The following is a 9,778-nucleotide window of genomic DNA, read 5'->3' on the forward strand; positions in this document are numbered from 1 at the left end:
AAGTTTAAGATCTACTTAATGTGAATAGTAGTTGTGTCTCTGCTAAAACATCTGTGGTCTGAATATTATGGGAAGATTGCACTTCCCTTTGAAGTCAGAAACACATTAAAAGATAGGTAACATAATTATGGATGTTAGACAACGGTTGTCAGTGCTAAATGTATCATTTGGTATTTTATCTGGTTTAACAAAATTATGAACTTCGTGGCAACTTGGATGGACTTAGAGTGCAATACTGAATGATCTACCACAGAAACAAAGAACTGAGTGCCACATGTTCTCACTCATAAGCAAACCTTGAACAATTATCATAATACTATAAGAAAGGGATTGACTGTAGTGGGAAACTGCTGGGGGGGCATACCTCATCAACAAGGGTACCTGCATAATGAACATTTGTATACCTCACCCTGAATTGTACCCACATCTTTAAAATTAAAAATTAAAAAAAATCTTAACATCAATCTTAAATTCATGACACATTTTCCTGTTATTTGACTATACCTGCACAAGCCTTCATAATGCCAATGTCCACATCTTTCAGCTCTGAAGATCAAAGAAGCTGCCATCAGTACAGCATTATGGCAGTAATTTGTATGTTGTGAGTATTATTTAACTCTGGGAAGCTTCTTAACAAAGTAAAGCTTTAAGTAAATATTTCTCAGTGAGAATATTGCATGTCATTGATATAGAGTGCACTTTGTATGTCCCGTTTCAGGATCCATTGGCTCTGATTGTATTTGGATATCTCTCACCAATCTCACATAATTACTGATTGTTGCACTTAAATTAGATATTAGTCATAGATAAGTTTTAACTTGAAATTAGTAATAACAGCTTCTAGCATACACTGTTTTATTATATATTTGTGTTTCATGTTTCATAGTTCAAGGCCAAAATTGTATTGCTTGGTGTCTTTTTTGATAAATACCACTATATTCTTGTTCATGGAAGGAAAGCAAATGAGTCTCTCCGCTGCCAGTATTAAGTCACGTTTGTATTCATTAAATCCACCTTAGACCTGGGGTAGTTTTCTGTAGCATTAGACTAATCAGTGTACTACATTTTATTAAAATTTCTGAAGCATCATTTTTTCATTTTATTTATATAGCAAAATGTTAACAAAAATGGACACTTTTTACAACCAAATTTATACTTTAAAACACCAACATTTAATGTGACAAAATGACACATTATAAAAAACTAAATATAAGTTGAGATTACTTGAAAATACAGCCAATATAGTTAATGTAACATGGTGCTTAAGACACTGACTTTGTACCCAGCCAAGCCTGGTTCAAGTCTCCACTATTTCCCTACCTGGCACATGAATTTAGATCACATAACTTCTCTATTTCTATTTTGATCTATCACAGAAATAAAGATGTTAGACAACAGATTTCTGTCTTGACAGTAAAAATAATGCCAATGTCCACATCATTCAGCTCTGAAGAGCAAAGAAACTGCCATCAGTACAGCGTTATGGCAGTAATTTGTATGTTGTGAGTATTATTCAACTCTGGGAAGCTTCTTAACAAAGTAAAGCCTTAAGTAAATATTTCTCAGTGAGAATATTGCATGTCATTGATATATAGAGTGCACTCTGTATGTCTCCATTCAGGATTCATTGGCTCTGATGACATCAGTGGGAATGAGCAGAATGATCTCCAGATATTTGGCAATAGGGATGATTATAGATCTTAGACTGGAGTTACAATCCTGGGCATTTTATCTCTTCTTACCATTACATGTTTCTTTACTTCGCTGAATGCGGTTTGAGGTACACACACACACACACACACACACACACACACATTTTGAGGTGAGAAAGCAGGAGTTTATTAAGAAGACCAAAAAGCTCCCAAGTGGGAGGGGACCTGAAAGAGGGTTTCCTGGGTTCCATATATTTAATTCTTAAGTACCCGATTATAGCCGCTTCTTGTTTCTTCTCTTCAAAGGTTTCCCCAAGACCATGGCAGTTTTAAGTACGCCGTAGTTCCTCAAATATTTTGTATGAAAAATTTTTTTTATTCTCAGAGACACAATTGTGTTTGTCCATTTGCATCACCTTCCTCTTGAATGCTGTGGACATCTCAGTAAGCCCAGGAGCTGCAGGTGGGTACAAATTCAAATAAGAACTCTCATTTCATTTTCCTTTGCAGGGTTCTGTAATGCGGGTATCATTTCTGCGTATGTATATGATTATAAAACAGTACAATAACATCACAAACACAAAAATTTTAGGATATATTCTGCTGAGCTTCATGACAAAATCCCATCTCAGGATATGCAGCATTGTTCTTTTTTCTGGTGTTTCTTGTTTGGCCTCATGATTTGTGCCTGTGGCTACATAAGTATCATTTTGTGCAGGCACAAAAGAAGATCAAACATGTTCACAGGAAAAACCTTTTCCCTAGCTCCTTCTTACACCTTTTTTTGATATGTATTTTTACAATTAAAGAAACATTTGCAGTTTATTAGTGTACAGCTCAGTGGAATTTCATAAACAAAACAGAATATCTTTAGCCCCCACATGTCTCCCTTGAGTCCCTTTACAGCCCTGCCCTCAAAGGTGTAGTTCTCTTACATGTGTTTGAGAAGGTTTTTTGACACATAGGTTTACATTTATTTTATCATTTAAGAGATCACATGACTTTTTCATGTTTTACACATTTACATATAAATGTACTCATACAGCAATAACTCTTCTATATTTTGCTTTTAAAAGTTCTATATCAGTTTTGTGACTGTTTTGTTGACATTCATTGGCATTGTTGTATAAAATTTCATTGTGTGAATACCAGACAATTAATTGAGTCATTTGATTGTAAATGAGTGGCTGGATGGTCTTCAGTGTGGGACTATTATGACTAGTACTAGTATATGAATTCTGGAATATTTTGGAATTTTGTAGGTAAGTTTATAAGATTGGATTGTAGGGATGTAGGTTTATGTCTGTTTAGCTTAAGAAGGTCTTACCAAAATGTTTTCCAAAACATTTCTGCCAGTTTTAATACTCATTGGCAAAATATAAGATACCTGGCATATCAGCATCTTTGCCAAAACTTAATATTTCCTGTCTTTTGAATTTTATATTTTTGGTTAATGTAAGAAGCTACCAGGTAGTGGTGTTATTTCAATTTTCATGATTTCTAAGGACACGGGAAATTTCCCATATTTATTATTCATTGAATATTATCTATTTTCTAAAAACTTATGTTAGAATATTTTTCTCCCTTCAGTAGAATATTTTGTCTATATATATTTTTTCTGTTGTATGATCTATAAGTGTTCTTTATGTTACATATACTGCTCCTTCTTTCTCTCTTTTTTTTTTTGAGTTGGAGTCTCACTCTGTCGCCCAGACTGGAGTGCAGCGGCTGCTCCGGCCACTGTAGCCTCGACCTGCTGGGCTCCGGCGATCCTTCCACCTCAGCCTTCCAAGTAGCTGGAACTACAGGCGCGTGCTACCACGCCCGGTTAATGTTTTGATTTATTGTAGAGATGATGTCTCACCAAGTTGCCCAGGCGGGTCTCGAACCTGCGGGCTCAGGCAATTCACTCACCTCAGCCTCCCAAGGCGTGGGATTACAGGCTGAGCCACCAAGCCCGGCTCTTTTCTCTTTTTTATCTAAGTGTGTGTGTGTTATCGGTGTGTGTGTTATCTAAGTGTGTGTGTGTGTTATCTAACTGTGTGTGTGTTATCGGTGTGTGTGTTATCTAAGTGTGTGTGGCTGTGTATGTGTGTGTGCATCGTGATGTGAGCAGGCACTTATTTAATTGGATCTCATTTGGCATTTCATCCATATTGTTAATATACTTGTACTTTTCATGAAACGTTTTCTTATTTTAAGACCACAGCAAATTCATTTGGTTATTCTTAAAATTGCATTACTTAGGTTTAAAATTTTGGTCAGCAATCCATTTAATATTGATTTGTTGTCTGGTGTGGGTGGTGATGGAGTCTGTCTCTTTATTCCACACACTAAGAAAATATTTTATTCTAAAAATGTGAGATATGCTTTCTTTTATTTGCTCTCAATTGTCATGACTTCCCCAAGTTAACACTATGTCTTTCCTCTGGTAATCTCTTCATCTCTATGTGCATCCTGATGGCTTTGGAAATCCCACAGAAACACACAATGGAAGTTGCTCTTGCTATAAAGAATTATTAATCAGATTTCTTGCTTAAAGAAATGATTCTGACTATAATATTAAAATAATGTGCTGGATTTCATTATTTTTTGAAACATGAGATTTGGAGAGGAAATAACGTGCTGTATTTAAGAATGGCCTTCAGGGATTTGGCAATAGGAATAATTTTTTTTTCACAGACTACATTGGAATCCTGAAAAATCTCTCTCTTCTTCAGCATTATCTCCTTCTTTCCATCACTGGATATAGGCTGAGGTCCACAGATGTGATTCTCAAGCACCTGGTTATAGCCAACTCCTTGGTCCTTCTCTCCAAAGGAGTTCCCCAGACCTTGACAGCTTTTGGGTTGAAATATTTGTTCAATAATGTTGAATGTGAACTTATTTTGACTGTTGAGAGAGTGGGTAGGGGGGTGTCCATTGACATCACCTGCCTCTTGAGTGTCTTTCAGAGCATCATGATCAGCCCTCTGAACTCCAGGTGGAAGGATCTTAAAGTAAAAGCCCCAAAGTACAGTGGCTACTCTATTCTCTTCTGCTGCATTCTCTACATGGGGGTAAATTTTATTTTTCCTGTGAATGTGTTTGTCAACTGGAGCACCAACAACATCACAAAGAGAAGAGGTTTTGGATATTGTTTTACTCTAGGTCATAATAAAATATTCGCCTCACTATATACAGTATTATTTGTATTTTCTGAAGTTTTATTTTCTGTACTCATAATCTTGTCCAGCACCTTCATGATTTTCATGCTGTACAGGCACAAGCAGCAGGTTTGGCACATTCACAGGACTAAAATTATTTCTAGATGCTCCCCTGAGTCCAGAGCCACTCACAGAATCCTTGTCCTGGTGAGCACCTTTGTGTCTTTTCACACTTTTTCTTCCTTTTTTCGTGCTTGTATTGCTTTATTAAATAACCCTAGTTGGTGGCTGGTGAACACTGAGGCTCTAATTTCTGTGTGTTTTTCGGCTGTCAGTCCCTTTGTTCTCAAGAGTCATGACTCCACTGTATCCAGATTCTGTCTTATCTGGATAAAAAATAGAACACCTCCTAATCTTATGAGAAATATGTAAGCTATGTTTTTGCAAACTGGTCAGTTGTTTTTTTCTCATGGCCTTTGAAATGTCAACACAGAAACTTATGGAAAACCACATGTGTTTCTAATGTAAACCTTAATGAATATTGGGGTTCCAGCTAGTTAATCATGGGACCCACAGGGGTAAAGCAGAGGCGAATAAAGCAGATTGCCTTCATCATATTGCATAATATTCTGTTGAGAGGAGTCTTCCTCAAATGTTTTTGGGTGCAAATTAAATGGATTTGGTCCTAGTTTCTCTGTCAAACTAAAGGATGGTTGACTAAGTGGTATACTCATGAGATAAATGGGCAAAAATGATTACAGTGAATAAATGTTGGAAGACAAATCTCCATGGGTGTGTCATGTAGGGGCATGCCTGATGGACAAACATAGAAACAGCATTTGTTCTGAGCTGTGTTTTCATTGAATGTGAAAAAAAGTCCTTAGAAGGTAGCAATAGTACCACACTTTGGAACATTGGAGAGACTTGTATTCTGTACATGGTAATAAAGTTAATGCTTCTTTCTTGGGCAAATGATGTGGAAAGTTTGTTAGTGGTTCCCCTGAAAAGATTTAATTATATATACTCAGTGTTTCCAGTTCTGATGCAAACCCACAGTATGCGCAGCCTTCAAACTGGAATTGGCGTGAGGAGGGAGCAAGTAAAACTGAGGCAATCAAGAAGTTAATACTGTCTGCTGTGAAATAAGCAAGAAACGTCTTTACATTTTTCCTTTTAAATAAAAAACACACTTTTAAAGAATATGTTTAAGTTCACAGCAAAATTGAGTTGACAATACAATTTCCCTCATACCCCCTATCCCCACATAGATACAGCCTCAGTTTTATCAAAGTCTAACACCAGAGTGGTACACTTGTTACAAATGATGACCTTCACTGACACACCAGTATCATCCAAGACCAAATTTTACATTAGATTTCCAAATAGTAGAATTTATACTCCCAGTTTCTGTTTGAACTGTTCAGGTATTCAAGTCCTCTAACTAGATCCAACCAGTCTGATTCTGGACCCAGTTTAGCTCCTGTTGTGACTTCTGAACTCAGTTGGTTTAACATATTTCTCAAACAATCTCAGAAAGCTCAAAACAACAAATCCATTGAACTTCAATGTTCATTGAAAGAACTTACCCATGAACATTAAGCTCTGACTTTTTCTCTCTCTTGTCAAATTACTATTTTAAAAGCCTGAGGAGTCATGCCCTATGGACTCATCAGATAGGATTTTTTTTTAACCCTACCTAATGAGGCTTGCTTTCTAACCTGACTCTGGCATAACATCTCATAACACATAACGAAGGAATTTAAAAATGTTGTATTGCCTTGAAAAGCCATCTCTTGAGGAAATTTATGTCTGTATAAAATGTACATCCAGGGAAAGTTCACAGAGGAGTTAGACATTTTCTATCTACTTTTTCTCATAGTTGCACCTATGAGGCTATATCTAAATATTAGGCAACTTCCCCACAAAGCCTGTGCCTTTATCTCATCTCCACAGTGACATTTCTTTTACTGATTTCAAAAATTTCTTAGAGCAAATTTGTGAATCATCTTATGTCCTGTAGGCCCCCACTTGCAGATGCCCCGCCTCCCTGGGCTGAACCAATGGTTGAATGATGGTTTCTTATTACTTATGTCCTATGAAAATGTATATAACCAACAGGAATGTAACCATATCAGGCACATGTCCTATGGCTCTCTTGGGATAGTGCCACAGGTCTAGGACACTCATTTTTGCCTCAGATTAAACCTTCTTAAATATTTTACAGAGTTTGGCATCTTTCATCAACATCCACAATCCCCTGTTGCTGCAAGAGAGCAAAGGACACAATGAGTTTTATGAGTACCACACTTGGGCACTCAATGACCCTGGGGATTGATGAAAGCTCTACTTTGAATGTGCCATTCATTTAATAAAACCTTTATGCAAATTCAATGTAACAAAATTTAACTGAACAAAGAACAATTTGAGAATCAGGCACCCTCCAGAGTTAGAAGAAATTCAGAGCAACTGCAGGATTGCCATAATAGAAGTGTCAAGAGGGCAGGGGGAGGTCAGTGACTTAGGGAATTTGCTCAGGTGGTGGGATAACATTTTTTTGTCTGTATCCTGAAAGATGACAATTTTGTCAAAATTTCTTTTAGATGCTTCCCAAGTGCCACTGGAAGTAAATCTGCTATTTATTTAGTCTGGTTGTAAAATCAGCATTTTCCAGTTGTGCATGCAAATGAATTTAGTTTAGGCTAAAAATACATTTTAGCCATTGCTGTTTGTGATATTCCCAGGATAACTGGCTCCACTTTCCTAGATGTCTACCAGAGAGTGCCCATGAGTATTGTTCATAAAACCAGTTGGTTTTTAACTAATAGAAGTTGGTAACAAATGAGTAATCAGAATGGAATTTTTTAAAAGCAAAGCAGCTTCAGTTTTTAAGGCATGCTATATAAAACAAGATCATCAGTGCCATACTGCCGTTACCTTGATCCAGATCTTACTACCGTGAGATAGAGGCAGAAAGGCAAAGTTCAATGCAGAGCTCTTTTCCTGACCTTGACCAAAAACTACTATCCTGAGGCAGAGGTGAAAAATAGTTTTTTCTCCCTGTAGCCCAAATTCCTTACCCACAAGGTAAAGATGGAAAACCTTCTTTCTAGAAAGAGAGTGTCTAAAAGAACAGCTCAAGATAATTATACATCTATAGCCTAAGGGTGGGATAGGTGCAAATCTTCAGTAGAACTCAACACTTCATGCTCATCAGTTTCTCTTGAAGACAAAGAATACAATGTGCTCAGAGCTAACCAGAGCCCAACTCTGGGAGGAATTTTGTGTGGTTGGGGTGGGATCACTCTGGATTTTATCCACAGCACCAGAAATGTTGAATATAACATAAGTGTTTTCACTTGAAATCCTTCAGGGCTGAGTTGTATGTCATGTAGTGGGAGTAGTACTGAATTTGGCTGAATGACCTTATTTACAGCATAAGACTTAATGACCTTATTTACAGCTTCCAAGAAATCCTTTTCAGTAGCATTTTTCACCGTGCTTTGATGGCAGACATGCCAACTTCTGTACAGATGCTTCTAATTTCAGCACCAGTACTATTTGGACACAGCCGTGCTAACAATTCAAATCTGATATCTCTTTCAACACTCATTGAATGAGCATGAATCTTAAAGATGTGAGCCCAACCCTCTAGATCAGGTAAGCTAAATTCAATCTTTCTATCCAATCTCCTTGGCCTCATCAGTGCTGGATCCAAAGTATCAGGTCTGTTAGTAGGCATCAGCACTTTAATATTGCCTGGAGGATCAAAGTCATCCAGCTGATTGATCAGTTCCAACATTGTTCTCTGTACTTCATTGTCACCTCCAGCACCGTCATCAAACCAAACCCCTCCAATAGCATCAATTTCATCAAAGAAGATAAGGCAGACTTTTTTTTGTTCTGGCCATTTCAAAGAGCTCACAAACCATTCAAGCCCCCCCTCACCAACGTATTTCTGTACAAGCTCAGATCCAGTAACTCAAATGAAGCAAGCATCAGTCCTATTAGCAACTGCCCAAGCAGAGTGTCTTTCCTGTACCAGGTAGACCAAAGAGCAGCACACCTTGGGGTGCTCAATGCCAAGGTTAATAAACCTCTCTGGATGAAGTAGTGGGGTTTCAACTACTTCTCTCAATTTCTCAATCTGTTCCTTACAGCCACCAACATCACCATATGTGACATCAGGTTTTTCCTCCACTTGCATCATGGTAACTGTTGGGTCAATCTTAGGAGGTAATGGAATGTGAATTTGGTATTTATTTCTGTCCATACCAACTCTCATCCCTTCTTCAATGTCAGTAGGTGCCACCTGATCACTAAGGTCCACCACAAACTTGACAAACTGCTTTACGTTGATAATGCATTTGGGGTCCTCTGAATCAGCATTATCTTTGTACACCTTGAAACCTGCAAAGGCTGTTCACTCTGGAGCGTTTGCTTCTCTGCAGCCAAATCCCAGAGTGCTGACAGGACCAGGCCAGTATTAGACTCTTTAATACCAGTGAGCTTATTAATTTTCTTGAGAAGTTGTTGAATGTCATCCTCAACCTGCTTGATCTACCTAGAATAAGTGCTGTGACCATAAGTTTTCAGCAAGGCAATATCTCCCTCATCCAGAGATAAGATGGGCTTGTCGTCCTTCTCATCCTCTTTGGTTTTCCACTGATTGGCATTGAGGTAAATAAGCATTTTTAGTAGATCCAAGTGCCTCAGCTCCTTAGTGATTACATAGTGCGTTCCTTGCTTCAGGTCTTATCTTCCCTTTTCTAAATTTTTAACAATATTTTTTACTGTTATAAGTTTTTTTGGTTAAAAACTAAGACTCAAACATGTGCCTTAACCTAGGACCACACAGAATCAAGATCACCAATATCGCTCACTGTTTTCCACCTCCACATCTTGTCCCACTGGAAGGTCTTTCAGGGGTTAAATTATGCCGGGAGCTGTCAGCTATGATAACAATGCCTTCTGTGAAACAAC

General features: G+C 37.7%; 1 pseudogene; it reads right to left on the reverse strand.

Annotated features, from left to right (window-relative positions):
- Positions 1-7,956: 7,956 nt before the first annotated feature.
- Positions 7,957-9,524, reverse strand: LOC103258309 (annotated as a pseudogene).
- Between the last annotated feature and the right edge of the window lie 254 nt (positions 9,525-9,778).

This window comes from Carlito syrichta, unplaced genomic scaffold (assembly GCF_000164805.1).
Source record: "Carlito syrichta isolate Samal-C Ts95f unplaced genomic scaffold, Tarsius_syrichta-2.0.1 Scaffold302060, whole genome shotgun sequence".
Classification (NCBI taxonomy): Eukaryota; Metazoa; Chordata; class Mammalia; order Primates; family Tarsiidae; genus Carlito; species Carlito syrichta.